Raw genomic sequence first — 22,693 nt, 5'->3', positions numbered from 1 at the left:
GAGCAAGGCCAGGGACCAAACCCACAACCTCATGGTTCCTAGTCAGATTTGTTAACCACTGAACCATGATGGGAACTCCCATAACAGAATCTTGAATACTACCTGGGTATATGGAGGCCTAGACTAAAGACTGTATTACCCTGCTTCCCATGTTGTTGGGTAGGGCCACACAACTAACTTTTGGCCAATAGTAGGTAATTAGAAGTGTTTGGTCAATTCCCAAAAAGTGTTTGTCAAGGGAGAGCCATACCTTTCTCCTCCTCTGTGCTACTCCGAGTATAAGTATGTCACCTAGAGCCCACCTGCTCAGGTTTAGCAAAGGTCACATCCTTAAGGTAGCAGGGAGTAAAAGTGAAAGGGGGGTGGGATCCTGACTCATTTGTGGAACTGCCTTAGCATCTCTGGATTCTCATCTCTGGATTTTTACTTTAGCTTAGGAAAAAAAAAAAAAAAAGCCTTGTGGATTTAAGGATTTAAGCTTTTAGGGGTGTGTGTTTCAAATGTAGTTCTACCTAACTTTAACTGAAACACCTACTATTTATTACATGCAGACTTTGAGAGTGAATAAAATGTGGCTTTTGCTCTGCCAGATTTCCATCTGCATGGGAATATATAAATGAGTAGAATAGTAAAGGGCTACAGAATAGATGGAACACATTTTATTTCACATTTTATGTGTATCGGGGACACGTTTTCATTTATTCTCTCACCTTGTCTTCACAATGGTCCTATGAAATAACAGTTGTTAAGTCCATTTTAGAGAAAAGGAAAAAGACTCAGAAAATTTGGGTCATTTGCGCAGGGTCGTGTTCATATGTGGTGAACCCTGAGTCTACACCCTTCTCTTCGGGCTCCAATCTGTCACTATTTCAGCCACCTCACATTGCAATAAGGAGGGTGCTGTAGAGGCTCAATCAGTGAGATGACTTTTATAAAAATTAGATATTCAGAAGATGTAGCTGGGAAGGGAATTCTAGAAGGAAAGGACAGAAAAAGCAGAAGTGGTATAGCACAGGTGTGGCAAGTCCTAGAGAGGCTGCTGGAAAACTGAGTGGAGACTAATTATGAAGTGCTCTGACCTTGGACATTCTTTGGTTTTGTGCCACACTTTTCTACTTTTGCATATTCTTTTTTTTTTTTTTTGGTCTTTTGTCTTTTGAGGGCTGCACCTACAGCATATGGAGGTTCCCAGGCTAGGGGTTAAATATTCCACAGCCACAGCAATGCCAGATCTGAGCCACATCTGCGACCTACACCACAGCTCACGGCAATGCCAGATTGTTAACCTACTGAGCGAGGCCAGGGATTGAACCTGCATCCTCATGGATACTAGTCAGATTCATTACTGCTGAGCCACAACAGGAACTCCTCCTTTTGCATATTCTTATGCATGCTCTCTCTTCTGTGAGCTTCGTTTTTTTTTTTTTTTTTTTTTTTCCCCTGTATAAAAATGAAGGTTGTGAGTTCCTTGGTGGCTCAGGTTGTGAGAATTGGCATTGTCACTGCTCTGGCTCTGGTCACTGACATGGAGCAAGTTCAATCCCTGGATCCCTGGCCTGGGAGCTTCTGTATGTTGTGGGTATGACCAATAAAATAAAATAATAAAATAAAATAAAAATAAAATAAAGGTTGTAGTAGCTCCCTGTGTCAATCAGAGCACTTAATGCTAGCTGTACAACAGACAGTCCCCAAATCCTTATTGCTTGACATAGCACAGTAAAGGTTTCTTTCCTGCTCTTGCGAATCCTAAAGCAGGTACAGGATGGGGAGAGGAGCAAGGGTGTGTGTGTGTGTGTGTGTATGTGTGTATGTATGGAATTCTAGTGTAAGCAGTGACTCAGGTTTCCTTGAAGGCATTTTATTTGTGGTGCTATAATATTCTGAGACCTCCTTGGAGTTTTCTGCTGGATTCTTTGCATTCAGCTGGCTGATAAGTAGTAGGAAAGTATGGAGGGTTACATGGCTTTGGATGATCAGGTCTGAAAATGGCATCCTTAACTTCTGTCCACATCCCATTAACCAGACTGAGTAACATGATTCCAACCCAAGTGCAAGGGAGAAAAAATGCAATCAGGGGCCTCTAATAAGTATCCGCCGTATTGTTCCAACTTCTTCATGGAGGTAAGGTCAGGGTTTAATGAAGTCATATGTATGATAGTACTCTATAAAACTCTTGGCATAGAATTTGCTCTCAGACTTTATTCCTCATGTTTGCATGTCCAAATCGTACCTATTTTTCATGTGTTGCCTTCTTTGGTGGTACCGTCCTGAATTCCATTCTCTTTCTCTCTTCCCACACTTCACTGTAACCTTTAACTTAAAGGTTATCTCTGTCTTCTAACATTTTATTGCACTCTTTGAATCTTTCTGGTTTGCTTTATGTATTTTTATCTCTTTATACATCTTTTTATCATAAGGACATATGACCATGGCCGGCATATATAGTGTGCGTATTTTGATAAACGATTGATGTATTTGGCCGCGCCCATGGCATGCAGAAGTTTCTGGGCCAGGGATCTAACCTGAGCCACAGCAGTGACAACGCTGGATCCTTAATCCTCTGAGCCACAAGGGAACTCCAAATGATTGATATTTTGGAATAAAAAGAGCAGTCAAAAAAATTCAATCCCCAGAGTAACTGGCATATTTCCCCCAAACATATTGGAGTCTTTCATCACTTTTTCTCCCAGCTTGCTTTGTAAGAATGACATAATGTTGCATCAAGCATGAAAATAGAAACCAAGACTGTGTAAAATTGACCATAAACATTGGTTGGTTTAATGTGTATTTAGCCAAGAGAGAAGTCAGGGACCTGTAAGGCAGAGACACCCATGGTCGGCACTGGACAATTACCTCTCATTTGGCTTCATCCTCCTCATACCAGCCTCCTGGCTGCTTGAGGGTTGGGAAGGAGGGCCTGGGTTGCTGACAGTGAGGACAAAAGGGGGGGGGGAGGCTTTGGAAATAGTAGCAGCTGGGGCTGTCTGGTCTACCTTTATGTCCTGATGTGATAGGAGATGATTCTGTCAGAGAGTTTTTCCTTTTCTGTCTACCACTCCATTAGTGTCTAAGTCTGCTGGTTTGTGAATGTTTATGGTTAAAAAAAATGCACTTCTTGGAGTTCCCGTCGTGGGGCAGTGGTTAACGAATCCGACTAGGAACCATGAGGTTGCAGGTTTGGTCCCTGGCCTCTATCAGTGGGTTAAGGATCCGGCGTTGCCATAAACTGTGGTGTAGGTCCGACGCGGCTCAGATCCCGAGTTGCTGTGGCTGTGGTGTAGGCTGGTGGCTACAGCTCCGATTAGACCCCTAGCCTGGGAACCTCCATGTGCCGCGGGAGCGGCCCAAGAAATGGCAAAAAGACAAAAAAAAAAAAAAATGCACTTCATGGATACAGAAACTTAGTTGTGTATGTTTTTGGTCTTGAGAAATCCAACATAGGTTCTGGTGTACCCAGACTATTCTATTTCCATGGGGAAGATACACTAAGTGTATCTTAGTTTTTCCCTTTCCAAAAAAATTCTCTACCAAATGATTTACATTTTCCCTTAAATAACAGTTCTCTCTTGTGTTGAAAGTGTGATTCTCTTTGCAAAAATTCAGTTAACATACAGCGTTTTGAGAACTCTTGTGTAACATGAACTTTTTTTTTTTTTGGCCACATCCACAGTATGTGGAAGTTCCCAGGCCAGGGATGAGACCTGTGACACAGCAGTGGCCAGTGCTGCTGCAGTGACTGCTCCAGATCCTTAACCTGCTGCGTCACAAAGGAATTCAGTAAACTCTTGTGCTTACTTGGTGAGGGTCCTGGTTGGGTTTTGCAAGGTGGCAAGTCTGTCTTCTGGTCCGTCTCTAATTCTTCCTGGTTTTAAATGAAATCATTGGCCCTACTTACTTTTTTATTCAATTTTATCTTCCCATTAGGGGAGAATATGGCTCTCAGATGGATGTGCTAAAGGAAATGCACCAGGAAATCCCAAGCAGGGCGCAATCAGTCACTATTAATGCTCACAAGTATCAAAGCTACTTGAAGAAATACAGCTACTTAGGGATGGGCGATAAAATTGGATTCATGAGCAATTCCTTCTCCGTGGGTGCTGGTGCTGAAGAACTAGAATGCGTGCAGACTATGAGTGTCGGAACTCCACACTGCAGTTAGCACACTTTAAAGAACAGGTATTGAATTTTAGCGGAGTCTAGCATCATCTTTTTCAATTCCAGAGACAGCTGTTAAATCATGAAATATTTTGAGATCTAAAGCTCTTGCATTTGAGAGATCTTCTTTCTTTGAGATCAACGTCTATGGGAGTTGCCATTGTGACGCAGTGGAAACAAATCCGAATAGTACCCAGGAGAACGTGGGTTCGATCCCTGGCCTCCCTCAGTGAGTTCAGGATCCTGCGTTGCCATGAGCTGTGGTGTAGGTTGCAAACGAGACTGGGATTTCATGTTGCTGTAGCTGTAGCTGTGGTGTACGCCGGCAGCTGTAGCTCCAATTCAACCTCTAGTCTGGGAACTTCCAAATGCCGTGGGTGCAGCCTCAAAAAGAAAAAAAAAAAAAAGATCAACATCTATGAAATATTATATGAAGGAGTGGACAACATTAAAAATCAGAGGCTATTTAGTGGCTAGCTTCAAGTTGATATTAAACTTTTTCAAAATCAATGATGATGGGAGTTCCTTGTGGTCTAGTGTTTGGCACTTGGTGCTTTTTTTGCTGCAGCCAGGGTTCAGTCCCTGGTCTGGGAACTGAGATCCCACAGCAGGCTGCTGCTTACTGTGGCCAACAAAAAGAAAACACGCACACACACACACACACACACACACACAATGCCGAATGTTATAAAAAGTGGGTTTGATGTTTAAGGAGCATCTGCTTAACCAAGTAACCTGCAGACAGAGTAATTTGAATCTGGTTGATTGTGAAGGGAAATTAAAATAACACAAATCATTTGATGAAACCATTCTCAGAGAATTCTAATTTAACTCAAATAATAAGTATTTGAATGGTTCTCCTATGTGCTTATTTTTAGTCTTGTATTCTGTAAGTTACAAGAGAGTTGCTTTCATGCATGTGAAATGCAATTCTCTTGTAAAAACTTGACACAATGCTTATCCATTTGATTTGATTGCATTTGTGAGTTCATTAATATAATTGAAACATGTAGCTTCCCCCAAGTTTTCACATTCTCATCCCTAATTAACTGTTGGCATTTTCTCACATTACATGTTAGTGTAACCGAGTTAGGCCAATTTATTCATGAATTCGGAAAAAGTTGAGCAGAGGAAGGGAGGGGAAGCCCATTTAGTACTGATTGGGGGGCTGTGGGCATCCCTTGAAATCTGTATTATTTTAACTGCTGAATGAAAGCTCAGATGCTCTGAACTCAAGAAAGAGGGAGTTCCGGTAGTGGTTCAGGGGTTAATTAACCCGACTAGCATCCACGAGGACCCAGGTTCCATCCCTGGCCTCGCTCAGTGGGTTAAGGGTCCGGTGTTGCCATGAGCAGTGCTGTAGGTTGCAGATGTGGCTTGGATCCCACATTGCTGTGGCTGTGGCTGGCAGCTGTAGCTCAGAATTGACCCCCTAGCCTGGAAACCTTCATATGCTGCGGGTGCTGCCCTAAAAAAGACAAAAAAAAAGATTATTATCTACTTATATCTAAGAGTATTATCTCTTGGAGATAGTAGATAACACACTTTACTAAGTGGCCCCAAACCACAAATCAAAGGGAACTCAATTTCCTACGTATGTTCTGTGTATTTCCAGGGTATTTTTAAAGATTGATAGTGGTGAGGTAGTACTAAGATCTATGAGTTTGGAAGGAGAAAACCGAGGTTATCCTTGCTTGATGCTTTTGAGCTCTGTGATTTTACATGGGTGAGTTAATCTGAGTCTGTTTCCTCACAGGGCTATTGTAGGGGTTTAAATGTAATAATTATACAGTCAGCATACACTCTGAAATACGTGGCTTTTTTTGGGGGGGGGACACATCAAAGGTAGGAAATAAAATTCGTCAAAGAAGCGGTCAATGAAATAGACAAAGGAATTTTAAATAGGGACAACTTCTCAAATCAAAAGTTTAAAATCCTATTTTTTTGTTGTTGTTCATTACAGAGTATAATGCGAGGCTGTCTGGCTAAAAAGAATGAAAGAACACTCAATTTTTGCTTCTTGACTATTATACTTGTTTCACTATAAGATAGAATTAGATTGGTTACTTATGCAAAACCAATGAGATAAACTCATAGCCATCAGGCACATTTTCATTTTAAAAACTCCACTTTTTATTTCAGTGACATGAAATGAAAAGAATTGGGTCGACAGATTTGGTAGGCACCCATTTCTGATAACAGCTGCATTCCTTTTCATCTCGTATTGCTGTCCCATTCTATGCTTCTGTTCTTTCTGAAGGGGTCAACGTAAGCAATACAACAACAATCTCTCAGCTCTCATCTGTCCAGAAGGAAGGCTCTCTCAGGGCTGCTGTTTAAATGGGTGTAATCAGAGGAGCAGTAGGTCACAGGGATTCTTGAGTCAGGGAGAGAGTGATGCCTCAGGACTGGCCCTGTTCAAGGAACACCATTCATATCACCAAGACAGTTTACTCTGTGAAAACTAGTTTGTCCTAAACAGTGAATAACCATATCCTTTCATATATCTGAAGTTGGCAAAAATCTGTATAGGAATCAGCAAATAGTTTGGGGGGAAGGATTGCTGCTTCCTGTGAAATGAAAAGACTCAAAGAGCTGAGCTGCTGGTCTGGTAGTTTCAGCCCTGCCCTGGAAAGCTTCATTAGACTGTCTTTCCACACAGGTTAAGTTATGAATAAAGAATGAAGTGTTGAATTCAGCTAAATAATCTATTTTGTGTCCAAAATACTAAATGATCTGTTGGTTTTCTATTTTGCCCGTTTGGGTATCTTGCAACCCTGTATAAATTAGCAATTCTTCACTCTATGTATATCACAAACAAGAAGGAAATCGCTTCTTGTGTTAAGATCAATTAGAAATTAAAAATATGTTTTGAGATCTGCATCTGAGTATGGCCTAGATTGTTTGAAGAGGGTTTGAGACTTGCTGAGAGCTATAGGGGGAACTGTGGTATTTAGACGGAAGCTTTGAAAATCTAATTGTAATTTAAATTTAACTTAAGATAATTAATAATTGATTTTTATTAGTAATTAACAGCAAAACATTTACTTCACATTGTTGGCCCCTCTGACTACCACCACATTTTTCTCACTTCCTTTGTTTCAAATAACTGTTCCACGTATACTACACTGATTTAAATATTTATCCTGAAGAAAAAAAATGCCCTGAGGAAGGTAGAAGTTCATAGTCAACAAAAAACGGTAGGTTAGGTTGCCAGAAAAGCATGGATTATTTAAGAATTCAGACTCCAGTCCTTAAATCTGGAAATTATTTATAGCAGCTGTTTGGGGTTTTTTCTCCTTTCATTTTTGTTTTTTGTTTTATTTGCTAAGTTTGCTTGCCCCTGGTTCATAGAAGCTGAAGCTGTGGAATTATAAAGCCCTGAGGTTGGTCATTCTCAATTACTGTTTTACATGAGGTGAGAAAAGGGAATGAGTTTGAATCACCAAGAAATGGGGCAATGGTGAAGGCTTCGGATGCAGAGAAAAGGAGAAGGTTGAAACCACAGGCCCTTGAGTTTCAGGCCTTTTAGCAATGCTAATGGGAAACACTGAGAAAGGCCTGGAAAAGAAAGGGGTTAAAAAGGCCTGTGTATATCATTTCTGGAGCAAGAATATGTTTTTATCACTGTGATTGTGTTCTTGAAAAGGAGTAAACAATCTTGTTTCTACATGTTATAATTTAAATACCAGGACTCTAGGTCAAAAGCACTCTGAAGGTGGAGTAAGCATTTCTTTAAAGCTCCACCTAGGATCCTGGCTAAGTAAAGATGCTAACCATCCGGCCAGAGTTATTGATACTGTGTCTATGGCTCAGATAGTCCTAGTTTCTGGCAGGGCTCTGTGATTCAGGGACATGACCTTACCATTCTCTCTGACCATTCATGCATCCACAGTCTTTTATTTGTGCTGTAGATATCCATGGCCTCTTTTTATTAGCATCATATAAGAGACGGGGTTGTCAGAGTGTAAATTCCCCAAGAGAAGACCGAGTCATGAACAATATAATGTTTACTTGGTATATGTTTATTAGGTAGGTGATGCTAAGATATATATGTTTACGTGTATTGGATACATGATGTTTATTTGGCAAAAAGATTCCAGGAAGCAAAAATGACAGAATGGGGAGGGCGAGAAGAAGAAAGAAGAAAGCTAATAAAGTGTGCAAAATGAGTAAAAAAAAAAAAAAGGCCAGTATAAAAATGCAAAATAAGACTGCTCATTCAAAAGAAGCAGTGCGGATCGTTTCAAGGGATTCTGGGTGGAGACTTGAATGGAAGAAGACATTGCCAGAGCAACGAGGAAGGCAGATGGAGTGCAGTTATCTTCAACTGCAGGTCTCAGTCTCTCTCCAGCGTCCTCTGCCTCCTGTGGGTATGGGGGCCTGAGGAGCGTGGGGGGCTCCCCTTGGGGACTCTGCATTCAAACGGGAGCTGCAGCTGAGTCAGTTTGGAGTTAACAGGAACACCTACATCTCGGCCCCGCTGTATCAGTCAGGGTCCTCCAGAGACATAGAATCAATGGGATAAAACATTATTCATCTATTATTGGAATTGGCTCCCACGGTTATGGAGGCTGAGAGGACCCATGATCTGATGTTAGCAGCTGGAGAACCAGGAAGGCCACTGGTATCAGTCCTTAGAGTCTGGAGGCCTAAGAATCACGAGCTCTGGTGTCTGAGAGCAGAAGGTGGATATCCCAATTCAAGAAGCCAGAGAAGAAAATGTACTCTTCCTTTTGTTCTGTTTGGGTCCTCAGTTACTGGGTGATGCCCATCCGCATTGGTGAGGGAGAATCTTCTTTACCCAGTCTGCTATTCCAGTGCAAATCCATTCCCAAAGCACCTTCATAGACACAGCCAGAAATAATGTTTTAGCAGCTATCTGGGGGTCCCTTAGCCCAATCAAGTTGACACATAAAATTAACCACCACAGCAGAGAAGGCTTGGAAGTTGGAGGGAATAATGTAAAATACTTTGAAAAGAAAGCTGGTGGATGTAAGGAGAGGTAGTCCGTGTACTTCAGGAGGAAGAGCCTGTGAGCCCTTTGGTCCCAGGCTGGGAGGGCCAAGGAAATGTTGTTTTTTTGTTGTTTTTTGGGTTTTTTTTTTTTTTTTTTTTTGCTTTTTAGGCCACCATGGCATATGGAAGTTCCCAGGCTAGGAGTCGAATCAGAGCTATAGTGCTAGCCTACACCACAGCCACAGCAACTCGAGCCTCATCTTCTGCCTACACCACAGCTCATGACAATGCCGGATTATTAACCCACTGAGCAAGGCCAGGGATCAAACCTGCATCCTCCTGGATACTAGTCAGATTTGTTTCTGCTGCACCACAATGGGAGCTCCCTTTTTTTTTTTTTTTTTTTTTTTAAAAGTAATTTTTTCATGAGCCTGACCAACTGGCATTCCAATTATTTGTTTTGATGGGTTAGAAATAAAAAACACTATTTTGGGGAGCATAGATGTTGGCGTTAGAGAGATCTGGTATTGAACCTTGGTTAACTTTAACCTTGAGTAAGTCTCCATTTATGTGTCTTGGTTTCTGCTTGGGAAAATGAGAGCAATAGTAACCTCATCGTGGGGTTGTTGAGTAGCTTAAAAGAGAAAAAAAGGTCTCTAAAACACATAGTATGTGCTTAATTGTAGCTCTTAGTAAACTAGTAAAAAATTTATTCTTGCTCTAGCATGACTCTGAAGTCACTAGCTGTGGGGTCCTAGGCCAGGGAGCTCATCTCTTTGGGTCTTGGGTTCCTCAGCTGAAAAGAGGATTATGCTACTTTTGATTGGGCATCTGAAATTTGCAGGTGCAGAATCACCTGGGGACCCTGTTTAATAGCAGATCCCAATTCAGTAGGTCTATAGTGAGTGGGTTGGAGAGTGTGCAGGCCCAAAGAGCTCCCAGGTGGTCCTGATACTGCAGGCGATGCTCCTGGTACATGGGCCTTGCTTTCCCCGCCAGGGTCATCATCAAATGTTGAACCTGCTAGGATACTGTGAAAAAACAAACTGATGCTGGACCCCTGTGGCTCTGAACTAATGAGATGCTGTATTTTTCAATGAATGAAGAGCATGCTGGAGAGAAGCTGAGGGTGTCTGGGAGGTGGAAGATGAGGCCCAGGGAGACTGGAATAAGTGACTGATTCCTATGAAAAGGGAAGTTGGTAGGTATGCAGGTGGGGGTGGAACCAAAAAAAAAAAAAAAAAAAAAAAACCACAGAGGGTTGCATAAGGCGAATTGCATCTAATTCCCTATTGTGTTTAGTTTCTAATTGGGACTCAGCAGAACAGTACAAACCCCATATTCTTTAATACTTTTGAAGGGGAACCACTGTAAAACTTCACTGTTTCTGATTTTAATCCATTACAGGTTCCTATACTTAATGAAATTACAACAATTCAACAAATGATATAATTGCCCTAAATACTGCTTTTAATATAATTATGTGTAACTCACTGGAATATGCTGTTGCAGTCTATAATATAATTACAACATATAATGTTATAAAATTTCTTATCAAATGCATGCAGATAATGCAGTTTATGTGTTGCTTAGGTGTTCATGTTTCCATCTGACGCCATCCAGATGTTTTTAAATGATAGGAATGTAAATACATTTTTCAGTCAACTAGGCGTAATGAATGGGACCAAAGTGAGAGAGAAGATCAAGGCTGTCATTTCTCAAAGAGAGGCCTGCAGATAGCCTGCGTCCGAATCCTCTGGGCACTAGATAAAGTGTAGATTCATGGGCTCCCTATAGGTCTTACTGAATCAGAACCAACAGGACAGGAAATTGGGACTTTTAGTAGGCATCCCTGGGATATTCTTAGGTACCCTAATGTTTGAGACTTTCTGGTCTGGATCTTGCCCCTCTCCAGACACCATCTGGAACCCAGGCAATGGGAAGTCTGGTTGGGCAGAGGGAACGCTCGTGACTTCTGTCCCGGGTTGTCCACTAGATGCCGGCCTTTGTACCCTCACTAGGGACCCATCACTCAGGATGTTCCTGCCTCACTGCCTCTCCCTCTTGCTTGGGTTATGGCACCACCAACCCAATCTAGGTACCCAGGTAAGACATCTGGGCGTTGTCCTGACTCCTCATTCCAAACATTTCGCAGGTTATTGAATCTGGTCAATTTCACCTCCAAAGTCATTCTCAAAAATGTCTCCTCCCCAGTGTTTCCCTCTTTTACCACTTAGATCACGCCTGTCACCATTTAATCATTCCTTTAACAAATATTTATCTATGAATCACCTACTGTGTTGTTAGAAGGTGATAAGTTTTAGTGTGTGTGTGTGTGTGTGTGTGTGTGTGTGTTTTCCAGGGCTGCACCCGAGGCACATGGAGGTTCCCAGGCTAGGGGTTGAATCGGAGCTACAGCTGCCGGCCTACACCACCGCCACAGCAACGTGGGATCCGAGCCACGTCTGCAGCCTACACCACAGCTCACGGCAATGTCAGATCCTTAACCCACTGAGCAAGGCCAGGGATCGAACCCACAACCTCATGGTTCCTAGTCGGATTCCTTAACCACTGAGCCACGATGGGAACTCTGAGAAGTTGATAAGTTCTTAGAAGAAAAGGGAGCAAGGGAGAGATAAAGGGAGTGTTGGGGAGTTTTGGGTAAAGGAGTGACATGATTGCCGTGTTACAGAAGGGTCCCTCTGGCTGTTGTATTGAAGGAGGACTGAAGAGGGAAGAAGCAGAAGTGAGGAAAATGGTTAGATCTCTTCTGTGGCAGGAGAGGATATTGGCTTATACCAACCAGAAATATTTTGCCAATGTTCTGTTCTGTGTTTTTTTTGTTTTGTTTTGTTTTGTTTTGTCTTTTTGCCATTTCTGGGGCTGCTCCTGCGGCATATGGAGGTTCCCAGGCTAGGGGTCGAATCGGAGCTGTAGCCGCCGGCCTACACCACAGCCACAGCAACGTGGGATCCGAGCCGCATCTGCAACCTACACCACAGCTCACGGCAACGCCGGATCGTTAACCCACTGAGCAAAGGGCAGGGACCGAACCCGCAACCTCATGGTTCCTAGTCAGATTCGTTAACCACTGCGCCACAACGGGAACTCCCTGTTCTGTGTTTTATGGTGTCCTGTCTTATATTTAAGTCTTTAAGCCATTTTGAGTTTATTTTTATGTGTGGTGTGAGGGAGTGTTCAAACTCCATTGATTTACATATGTCTGTCCAGCTGCCTAACACTACTTGTGGCAGACTATCTGCCCGCTAGTATATTCTTGCCTCCTTTGTCAAAAATTAATTGACTGTAGGTATGTGGGTTTATTTCTGGGCTCTCTCTTCTGTTCCATTGATCCATGTTTGTTTTTGTGCCAATATCACACTGTTTTGTAAATCAAACTTTTTTCTTTTTGGGTCTTTTTTTGTTTTTTTAAGGCTGTACCCACGGCACATGGAGGTTCTCAGGCTGGGGGTCTAATCAGAGCTGTAGCCTCTGAACTATGCCAGAGCCACAGCAATGCCAGATCCGAGCTGTGTCTGCGATCTACACCACAGCTCATGGCAACACCGGATCCTTAACCCACTGAGTGAGGCCAGGGATCGAACCTGCAACCTCATGGTTCCTAGTCAGATTCGTTTCCACTGCGCCACGACGGGAACTCCATAAATCAAACTTTTTTAAACTTAATATTGCAACAGAAACGTTTTCTATTTCTACATGATCTTTGTATTCATCATTTTAAATCCCTGTATTATTTCTCAACCCATAGATATGCCAAATTTTTAGATATTGCATTAGGTTGTTGAGAATTTTTCACTATTGGCATCCGTGTTGGCTATAACTTCCTATGTATGGTTGTTTGTTTTTGAGGTATAGTCTATGCATATTGTTTTTGTTTCTCTTTTTGGATGATTCTCCTAGAACAAGCTCCAGAACTAAGACAGACACTTTTTAATGATTATAATATACAATGTAAAAACTTTTCAGGAGAGCTGTTCCCTGAACATTTTCTATTTTGCCAGAGGCTCTCTACAGAGGTCATGCTGGACCCCAGTCGGACCACTTCAGACTTAGAGAACTGCTTCCCTGGTGCCTTGCAAGAGAACACGAGTACCGTACTGCAATACTGAGGTCTCCCAGAGAAGAGTGGGGCCACTGCCATCCTTAGGAAGATGAGTTTGGGGAGGGAATTTCATCCTTGGTAGTTGAGCGTTGCTTCCTTCTCTCCCTAAACCAAGATGATCCAGAAGAGCAGGTAACCTCTTGGCCACAGGCAGGTATCCAGGTACCAATCTTTAGTGACTCCACTAAAGATCAATGGGTAATAGGAGTTCCCGTTGTTGCACAGCAGAAGTGAATCTGACTAGTATCCATAAGGATGCAGGTTTGATCCCTGGCCTTGCTCAGTGAATCAGGGATCCAGTGTTGCCATGAGCTGTGGTGTAGGTCACAGACACAGCTTGGATCCTGCATTGCTGTGGCTGTGGCTGGCAGCTGTAGCTCTGATTCGACCCCTAGCCTGAGAACTTCCATATGCAGTAGGTGTGGCCCTAACAAGAAGAAAAAAAAAAAGTTTGATGGGTAATAAATACTTGCTCCAGAATGTCAGCAACACTGAAATTTGAGGCGTTTATCTCTCTTCTAGCCTATAGCACAATCAGAAAAAGCAATACATGTACAGTAATAGCAGCTAACATTAATTGATTGCCTATTTTCTCAACCTCATGGAACCCCTCTATCATGAATCCCATTTTATAGATAGAGAAGCTGAGTCTTGGAGATGCGGAATATCTTACCTAAGGGCACTCACAGCTAGTAGTCGCAGAGCCAGGAGTCTAGGACTCCAGCTGAGGCAGAGACCACAGAAGGAAAAAAAATCTTTGTATCATAGTATCAGCAGTGTTACTGACATTATTTTATCTGGAACACTAAGATTTTTTTTATCAAACAATTCTCAAATCCGATTTAATTAGAAGACAGTTGGAAACATGGTTCTCCAAACAGATCCCAAGGGTGATGTTTCACCTCCATCTCGGAGTCTGAGGCAGGACAGGAGCTGTAATGCTTATGTCAAGAATCTGTTGTTTTTCTCAAGTTTAGCTTCTGAGAAATTTGCAGACCTGTAAGAGATGAAAACCAGGCACCTTTCAAAGTATGATTGCTTACTTTTCAATTTCCATCTTTCAAGTAGTCTAATGCTTCCCAGGACAAATAGAGTTTACTATGGAAATGTCTTCTTTGAAGATGCAATTTAAAGACAGATTTCTTGTACCCTCATTTACGAAGGCATTGTCAACAAATTGTGTGTATTTATTCAACTTGTCCAAATAAAAGCCAGATAAGGCTCAGAAATCGATTTCTGGGCAATTTGACTTTTTGAGGCATGGAGTGTAGGAAAGAACTTGTGGATATATTCTCTGTGGTTAAAAATTGAGTCAAAGGAGTGTGAGGAAATTTGTGGGGGGCGGTGATGGACATGTGTATTATCTTGATTGTGGTGATGGTTTCATGGGTATATACATCCATTAAAATTTATTAAATTGTACATTTTAAATAGGTGCAGTTTATTGGATGTCAGTTATACCTCAGTAAAGCTGCAAAAAAATTAAATCAAGCTATGTGTCTTTTAATCAAACTCGTTACGTACATTGATCTTTTTTTCCCCTGAATTATATACAAAGTTCATCCACAAATGGCCCAAAGATGAATCTAGTTGAAAACCGTAACTCACTTTAAATGAACCTTACTCTTATGTAGGGCTACATACCATAGAACTTGAGAATCATACAAAATATTGTTGACACTGAGAAACTGTAAGGGGAACTAGATAAGAGTTGTGCTTTTAGATCTGAAGCATCAATTCTAGCAAATCCCATTTCTGGCTTCTGTTGACTCACATCTGACTTTGTATTAGCTGCATAAAATCAAAATTAAGCTGGAGTCCCCTGGTGGCCTAGCAGTTAAGGACCCAGCATTGTCCTTGCTGTGGCTTAAGTCACTACTGTGGCATCAAGGGCTCAATCCCTGACCCAGGAACTTCTGAGTGCCGGGGGCATGGCAAAAAAAGGGGGGTGGTGGAATTAAGCAGAGATGCTGTAGAATCAGCAATAGACTCACTTGAGTCCTGGAAAAGGGAGTGATATTAGAAGTTCATCTTGCTACATTCCCTGTCTTTGGGAAGGTGTATCTCTTTTGTGGCTGAACATTCTATTTATATTTCCATTCTCAAAGCTATGTATTACATGGAGCATTTCTTCACTGATGAAATGTGTTGATACAAAAAATGGTTGGTGAATCTGGCTTCCTACTGTGAAAAACAGGATCTGTGAAAGGGCAGCGTTCTGAGACCCACAAGCGCACCTTCCTTCGTGAGTGCCTACACTCAGGGCAAGCATACTTTATTTTCAGAGATTAGAAGTGCCAACAAGGACATAAGTAATACACTTTCTAACGCCTGCACTAGGCCATTATTAATTCTTTGTCTTGACATAACTATCATATTCCTTTGGGTAGAAACCTTTTGGTTCTTCTCTTAAATCTTGGAAGAGGATATCTATCTGAATTTGGAGGAAGGGAAAAAAGAAGAACTATTTCTTGTGTGTCTTTTATAGGTGAACTCCTGATTTTAGTACCTTTCACAAATAGACCCCATAGCAATAGTTAAAACTCGGCCCATCTCTCTACTGCTTGACCATTTTGTGACAAAATGAAATAACCATCCTTTTCTGCCCAGATTATGACAACGTGAGCTCCCATTGGCCTGCTTTCCAGAAATAAAGGCCCCTCAAAGTGTCTCATCAGTTATCACTGAGCATTGCCCAGGAATCTGGGCTAATGGTAACCAGATGGAAATGTTCCTGAGCACAAGTCCTCTAGTTTTTCTCTCTGTTCAGTTTCTTGTCTTGATGCCAGAATCTGCCCATATTACTGATGATTCCCATGAAATAGCCACTCTGATGGGCTCACCTGACTTTTTCTACCCCACCTGCAGCACATGCCTACTCCAGCCTTGAGGAGGGACCACTGCCCTCCTGCTTCTCCTCTGAGTAACCTGGTCAGGCTTGTGAACACAGTATCCAAAGGGGTGACTCTTAAAGCCCACAAGCCAAACATCTTCCTTCCTAATGCCCACAGGCATCCCAATGGTGGGAGCAGCTCAGTCTCTATCAATGGGAACTCCCAGGCATTCGGAACTTGAATTCAGCGAGTTCGTGGCTTAGCTGTAACAAACCTGATTAGTATCCATGAGGATGCGGGCTTGATCCCTGGCCTTGCTTAGTGGGTTAAGGATCAGGCATTGCCATGATGGCTCAGATCTGGCATTGCCGTGAGCTGTGGTGTAGGCTGGCAGTTGCAGCTCTGATTGGACCTTAGCCTGGGAATGTCCTTATGCCACGTTGTGGCCCTAAAAAGACAAAAGAACAAAAAAACCTTGAATCCAATCAATTTCCAGCTCCAGGGCAAACTTGCCCTGCCCTCCTCTGGTGCACGCCCACTCATCTCTTGCTTCTGGGTGACCGACAGTGGGACACATCTGTTTGCTCAAGAAGAACTTTCCCATGGCCCCGAAGAGCATTTGCCATGTATTTCCCTAAGATGGACTTGTTCAGCTGTGGGTAATGCCCTGATGGGGATACCCTTCCATCCAGGTTGGGTTGGTACCAAGGCTATAACCCAGGATCTTCACTGTGTCCCCAGAGTCAGAAGAAGGAATCGGATCTGCAAATCCTTAGAGTCCAGCCTCAGGTCCAGCTTTCCATGAGAAAAACGCCTGGATCCAAAAGACACAAGCCCCTTCCAGGCTCTAGGTGGTCTAAATCTGAGTCTGGAGGATAGCCCTGCTGAGATCCACAAAAGCACAGTGCTGCTTAGAAGCCCAATTGACATTATAAGCAGGATACTCAACCTCTCAGCCTGAAGCCTTGGCGTTTGGGTCAGTTCACCTCGGGGTCTTCCTGAGAACAAAGGGTAAGCTTTCGTGTTCTATTTACATGACCAAAAGGGCTCACCAGAACGGTCATTCCCAACTAGGTGGAGGGTCTTCTCTGAAAACAAATTCCATTTGCAAAAACCACCACCCACAAAGTAGCAAAATACAACCCTAAAAGAAGTTAAAGCTCCCAGCCTCACTCAAGACTCTAGCCGCCGATTTGTGGCTGTGCCTCATTCTCCTGTCCTGATCAGGACTACTTTGACTCTCCTAAAAACTCGGAGGGTGCATCCTAGTGGTTCTGTGACTGCCCTCAGAGTAAGTATCACAGGATCTCTCTTGCAAAGTTGCTTCACATTTGGAAATTATTTTTATTCTTTGACAGACTTAAGAAGAGGAAATACAGTACAAAAAAGAGAAAAGAAAAACATTAAGAAAACCCATCTCTCTGGCGATAGAGCAGGATATTTTAGGTAACCTGAGTTGGCTATGAAAGTGAATGGGCTAACCTGCAATTTCAAATTGTTGCATTTGCCTGGGAGCGCAATTTTCAAGGGCAGGGAAAACATTTGAAGGAAGCCAAGAGTGCTTAGGTCGATGCAGCCTGCAGTGATAGGAAAACATGATGGGATTGCTTGTGAGCTGGAAAAACTGGCTCGCACAGATGCATGATAGGATGCAGCAAATTTCTATGTCTAAAAGTACTAAGCACCAAATTTGGCAAGAACATTATTGTTATTATTTTTCTATGCTGAGAAACAGACTCCCAGAAACATCAAAGGAATGTGCTGTCAGGGAGAACAAAGGACATTTTGGTTCTTTTAGGAAAAGAACTCAGTGTACCTTCAGCATTCTGGAGAAGAGAAATGGTTAGACTCAGCGGTATAGCAAGGAGAACTTACTGAAATAGAAGAGTGAGAAATCCTCGAAGAATATGAATTTGCCAAGGACATTGTTCTTCCAGCATTTCCCACCATTTGCCAAAGACTTTTATAATCAATCATGCATATAAGCTAGGTGGAAAATTTTTTTTTTCCAGACAAATGACCCTAATTTAAATGCAGTTCCAGAGATGTCAGAGCCATCAAAGAATCCTTTAACTCAAAAAGACAAAAAAAAGAAAAAAGGAGTTCCCGTCGTGGCTCAGTGGTTAAGGAATCTGACTAGGAACCATGAGGTTGCGGGTTTGATCCCTGGCCTTGCTCAGTGGGTTAAGAATCTGACATTGCCGTGAGCTGTGGTGTAGGTTGCAGACACGGCTCTGATCCCGTGTTGCTGTGGCTCTGGCATAGGCCAGTGGCTACAGCTCTGATTAGACCCCTATCCTGGGAACCTCCCGTATGCCGTGGGAGCGGCCCAAGAAATGGCAAAAAGACAAAAAAAAAAAAAAAAAAAAAAAAAAAAAAGAATCCTTTAACAGCCTCAAGATTTAGCTGGAATGGAAGAAGGGGTCTACTTTCAAATTCATGGTCTTGTTGAACGTTCCCCTGGTTCAGCTCACCTGGCAAACTCTCTGAAAAGGAAGAGCTTTGGTAGACATTTTATATCTGAGCTTGTTTTTACATTTAAAATGTATGTTTGTAAGATCCTTTGTGTTATATAAACATGTATTATAAATGTGTTTTATTTTTGTTTTGTTATCACTTGGATATTTTTATTATTCGAAATGCACTTGAGGAACACAACCCCAATTTTTAACATTCCGTGGGCAGGACATAAGGTTTTTAGGTTTTCAAATTAAGAGTTTGCACAGTGTGAAGCTTTTTAACAGATGTAGCCTCATTAAAACCTCTGCAGCCCTGAAGGAGGTATTTTCCACACACGAGGAAGAACCAGGTCCAGTAATTTGCCTGTGGTCAGTCACCAAGCATTATTATTTAAATACAGGTCTGACTCCCAAATCTCTTGTTTTCTGATCCCAGAAGGCTGCCTTCTAGAAATGATAAAGTTAAAAAGTACTTTCTGATTTTCAGCCTGACTGACTTTCCTAGTAATGTGGGCACCCCCCCAACACACACACATACCCCACCTCCCGCACACAACCAGATTAACCTTTCCGTCTTGAAGACTCTGTCTGATTTAAATTTTTATGATCTAATTTAAATTATTTGGAAGTCACAAAGCACTTCAAGGTTTTTCCAATCTAAAAAATGCTCCCAAGGAGCAAAGTAGCATGGAAAACAAGACTGTGTTTTTGAGAAAGAGCTGACAGGCACATTAAAGTACTGATAGGAAATGGTAAAATCAAAGCCAGAAAATCATGAAATAAATTATTTAATTCCATCAATACTTATTAATACCTACCGTGTGCCAGGTACAATGCCTGTGTCAAAGCAGAGTTCCAAAAATCCTTAGCTCCTCTTTAAAACTTGGCAGAATGAAAACAGAGAGGGAGTATTTCTAGCTGCTTGCAAAAAATTTTGCTTTCCTACACTGGAAATTTTTGGATTGAAAATTAAAGTTCAAGAGTTGCTTAACTGAAAGGGTTCTGAGCTTTCTACTATCTAGCCCAACTCTCAATTTTTCCAAAATAATCAGCATTTCTTCTCCTTTCCCTTTTCCTTTATTGACTTTTGAAATCTTGAGATTTGATGCTTTATAAGAGTATTTATGTAACTTAGGATGCAAATGAGTAAAAATATATTGAATGAAAAGAAATAACTTATGTTCATGCTCTGTTATCCCCGTCTTAATGGAATTATTTTTCTGCTTTTGTTAGTCTGATTTATGTTCCAAAATCTAATTTTCTAAAAAAAAAAAACCCCAAACATAGCCAGCTATTGTACCCAAACTTAATTTAACTTTCATGAATTAAATGCAGCAAGTTTTTTTTTGCATACTGAGTGCAGCTCCATTACTAACTAATCAGGATGACAGACTCCGGCAAAGCCCAGATTCTCCATGTGTGCTAACCTGCGCACGCCCGCGCACACGCACGCCCGCGCACACGCACGCCCGCCCGCCCGCGCACACGCACGCACGCCCGCGCACACGCACGCCCGCGCACAACGGTGTGGGGTGCAAGTGGCCTGTAGGATGTTTAATTAAAGATGGAAGTGGGCCTGGCCGGGAGCCCTGCTGGTAAACAATGCCAGTTTGTGGCCTCCTCAGGAATTACCTGGGAAGCCGAAGGACCTGAAAAGATTGTGCATGAAGTACCCCCTTGGCGGTCCAATGAAGTGTCTGTTATCAGAAGGAAATGTGTACTTTTTGAGGTGAGATCAGTTCTGTGCTCTGAACCGAATGATTTTTCGTTTTTTGTTCTGATAACAAGCTGGTGGTAAGCTTCACTGAACTGAGAAATTGTAAACTCTTAGAAAAGGCTGTCTAAAGATAACAATTCAATGTTTCTTGGTAATGTATTCTGGATGAATCTGATAATTTAAAGCCCACTTCACCAAAATGGGAGTGGTGCTTGCGTCCTCTTTATCTTCAATTATGTCTAATCTGTTTCTAATTCAAACACTGTGCTGCTGTTGTCAGATCAAATATAGATTTTAAATGTTTTATGCTTCTCCACTGGGAAGCTTTAAAATGAATGCAGGCTGTCTGTCAGGATGGTGCCAGTTGAATCTAATGACGTTTTAGATAAATTTAAAGGAAATAAAAGAGTACTTAAAAATGAAATGATTCATGTTTCATGAGATGGAACGTGTTTGATGAATGGCAGTTGGGGAAAAGTTATGGTAGAGTCTCCGTGGATCACCTGCTTCACCTCTACCAAACTCTCCTTGAATAAATACATTGTGTCTTTTAAGCTCACAAGGCAGGTTAAAAATCAAGTCATCTTTAGATGTGATGCCAACAGGGCCGCATAAGCATATTGGCAGAGGGGCTCTAATCCATGGGTTTTCATTCCACATGATGACACTTTATCATTGCAAGCAGATTGGAAAATATAGCTGCAGTTTTCAGTCACCAAATAGGATGCAGTTGTTACTGCTATTGAAATCCTCCGCCCCCCCCAATGATTTATGTCGATGCACTCCGAGTTGGAGTGCTGTGGAATATCAAAGCGGAAACATGTTCCAGGATAATATTGGGCACAGTCAGACCTGGGACCCCAGGGGCTGTTGCTAGGGTTATATTTGTAGAGATACTACCCTGATAAAAAACGTTTGAGGTCTCTTTTTGGATTTACTACTTTAGGGAAAGCAGGGAAGAAATATTTTATGAGAGCTCAGGCAATGTTTCTGTCTTACGAAATTGCCATTTCAGAGTCAGGAGTGTTTAACTGGGGCTTAAAGGTGAAGACATTGGAGCAGTGTGTCACCACCCAGATTATTCTTGGGTTTGCTTCTAGTCCTTTTTGGATTGCCAATGGGATATCTTTTGCTACCTTGGATGTCTCTCCTGATTTGGTTTTGGAAGAGCTGTACCAGAGTATCCTTTGAATGATAATTAGAATCTGTCCTTAAAAGCAAAAGGCTTTGAAGTTTTAACACCATAATCCTTCTAGGTCCCCATCCTCCTTCTCGCCCAAGTTTATCTTAAGAGCAACAATATTTTTATCTAGGATAAGACTCTAGCATGATAAAGAATTGTGAGTGGGACTAAGCTGATTCCTAGGAGGAAAAAAAAAATCAATTTACTGATCTCTTAGCTCACTTTGGCTTGACCCATTTACTAAACTGACATTAAAAATCAAAGAAAAAGGCATTTCCTTCAAATTGTATCTTTCTTTGCTTTGAGGTTTTAAGGTCAAATTCCTATAAACAAGCAATTTTTTTTTCTCACACAAACTCTGTAGGGATGCAAGAAAAATCTCTCCATTTATTTGTAGTGGCATTTCCCTTTGGTTTCTTTCTGACTGGCTCGTGTTTTCCATCCATCTCAGGATGTGTAGGGCCGCGCTGTGAGGAAACAATTCTGTGTTCTGAAAGGATGTGTTAGATTTTCTCACTGGGCTTCAGTTACGCTTTTGTGACTGAAGTTACCACGGACGTTCCAAATGGAAAGAAAAAGAGAGGGTGCAGGCGTGAGGGCAGAGTACCCCACATGCAGGGGGCTCTCTCCAAGGGGTTTCCAGAATGCCAGTGGCTGGTAAGGCCTTTAGAACAAGAAATGCTGCCTGTGGTCCCATGTGAACCCAGGTTATACAATTTCCCTATAACTCATCTCTGAACTTCTCTCTCCGTTTTCACCCCAGCACAGTTTCTATCTATGCATGCAGGAAAGTGAATCAGGCTTTTTCCCCAGGGGTCAACCCTACCCCGTCTAACTGACTCAGGGTGGGTCTGTCTAGTCTCAGTTTCTGTTCTTGGAGAGTATCCCGTGTATTTCCTTTGAAAATGGAAGTCTCTTTTGTTCTGTATAGGCTCTGTTTAAACAAAACAAAGCAAGAACCAAAAACATCTTGGCCTCTGATTCTGAAGTTGTCAAATTTGGAAACTTAGTGGTTGGAGACTTTCTTTAAAAACATAACCACTGTATCACTATGAGAATGTAGGAGAAAGGGTTGAAATAATATTGGTTTACTGTTTTTCAAGTTTGAGTTTCTTAGAGGAAAAGGAGAGAGAGAGAAAGACAGACATACCATGGGCCTTCTAGCCTATGAAGAAGCCACTCTTGTTATAATCTTTGTCTCCAGAAGGAGAAAGGAATAGGAAACCAGTACAAGAATGTCATGGAAATCAAGGGCAAGAGGAG

At 42.0% G+C, this 22,693-nt stretch overlaps 1 long non-coding RNA gene across 17 annotated transcripts in view; it reads left to right on the top strand.

The window, feature by feature from the left end:
- Positions 1 to 22,693, top strand: part of LOC146395980 (uncharacterized) — a 350,884-nt gene that overhangs the window by 37,881 nt on the left and 290,310 nt on the right. For 2 of the 17 annotated variants that reach the window (XR_014829597.1, XR_014829588.1), the window contains exon 1: positions 19,988 to 20,259. The exons of 9 other annotated variants lie outside the window; for them this stretch is intronic. This is a non-coding gene — a long non-coding RNA (uncharacterized LOC146395980). Of the gene's footprint in view, positions 1 to 19,987; positions 20,260 to 22,693 lie in introns of those variants that run through there. 6 more of the 17 variants (XR_014829592.1, XR_014829591.1, XR_014829585.1 and 3 more) reach the window with 5 other exon arrangements.

Source organism: Sus scrofa, chromosome 15 (assembly GCF_054392235.1).
Source record: "Sus scrofa isolate SSC_HxYL_T2T_F1_AM1 chromosome 15, Sscrofa_HxYL_maternal_Yorkshire_Landrace_v2.0, whole genome shotgun sequence".
NCBI classification, from domain to species: Eukaryota; Metazoa; Chordata; class Mammalia; order Artiodactyla; family Suidae; genus Sus; species Sus scrofa.
This window is presented reverse-complemented; position numbering and strand designations above follow the sequence as displayed.